The sequence below is a fragment of the Sapajus apella genome, unplaced genomic scaffold (genome assembly GCF_009761245.1).
Source record: "Sapajus apella isolate SASKATOON/1434 unplaced genomic scaffold, GSC_monkey_1.0 scaffold11453, whole genome shotgun sequence".
Taxonomy (NCBI): Eukaryota; Metazoa; Chordata; class Mammalia; order Primates; family Cebidae; genus Sapajus; species Sapajus apella.
The window spans coordinates 1-1,247 of record NW_022448374.1 but is presented as its reverse complement, the minus strand read 5'-3'; the positions used below and the strand labels follow the sequence as shown (position 1 = coordinate 1,247).

At 39.4% G+C, this 1,247-nt stretch overlaps 1 pseudogene across 1 annotated transcript; it reads right to left on the bottom strand.

The window, feature by feature from the left end:
• Nucleotides 1–369: 369 nt before the first annotated feature.
• LOC116548407 lies at nt 370–1,175 on the bottom strand (annotated as a pseudogene). Its single transcript, XR_004267422.1, has one exon. The product of XR_004267422.1 is annotated as a T-complex protein 1 subunit alpha pseudogene (transcript).
• Between the last annotated feature and the right edge of the window lie 72 nt (nt 1,176–1,247).

Sequence of the window (1,247 nt, the reverse complement as noted above, 5' to 3'; positions counted from 1 at the left end):
TTTTTTTTTTTTTTTTTTTTTAATTTTCACAAGGGTGTGAATTTATTCCTAAGCAGTTAAAATGGAAATCTGAGTTTGAAAGTGTAGCATGCTAATACAACATTAAGAGGAAAAGGACAAGTTTAGGATTTTAAACTATGTCCACAGAAGAATAAACAATCTAAGTCTCTTCTCTCCCTTAGGTCAACATTCAAGGAGGGGCTGTAGCCTTGGGCCACCCTCTTGGAGCATCTGGCTGTCGAATTCTTGTGACCCTGTTACACGCGCTGGAGAGAAGGGGCGGAAGTCGTGGTGTTGCGGCCCTGTGCATTGGCGGTGGGATGGAATAGCAATGTGTGTTCAGAGGGCATGAACTTTGAACCACCTCAATTTCTTTTTAAACTAATAAAGTACTAGGGTTATAATATGTGAAATCAGAGGACCAAAGCACAGATGGAAACCATTTCCTACATCACAAAAACCCAAGTTTACAGCTTGGTGTATTTTAATGGATACTCAAGCTACAAGACGACTGCATTTAACATTGTTATAAATAAAGAAACAAGGAGATCAATTATTAAGGGCTCCAGAGTGAATAGCATCTTCATAACTTCCATGTTTATCATCTTTACTTTCTGGATGTAATTTAATAAGATCATCAATTCGAAGAATGGTAATCGCAGCTTCTGTTGCAAATTTCAAACTCTTAACTTTAACTATGGTTGGTTCAAACACCCCTGCTGCTTGTTTGTTGTCTTGAGGTTTACCATTGCTCAAATCAAGACCAATCCATTTTAGATTTTTACGTTCTGGGTTAAGCTGAGCCTCATTGTGAAAAGCTCTTAATTTTGCAACCAGATCTGTGGAGTCCTGGGCAGCATTAACTGCCAGTGTATTAGGAATAACAAGAAGTGATCTTGCAAACTCTGCAATAGCAAGCTGTTCCCGAGACCCCATGCTGGCTGCATAGTTTTCAAGGTATAAAGACAGGGTTGCTTCTACAGCACCCCCACCTGGAACCACAGATTTTGACTACGAAACTCTCTTCACTACACAAAGGGCATCATGTAAAGAGCGCTCCGTCTCATCACACATGAAATCATTTGCCCCATGTAAGATAATCAATGCGGATGTATGAGCCTTAGTGTTTTTGATTAAGATCAGCTCATCATCACAAATTCTCTCTTGGACCACTTCTTGAGGTTGTGCACTTTACCTTTTAGGTATTAGAGGTGGGAATATGAAGATATATATGTAAGTTTTAGGTA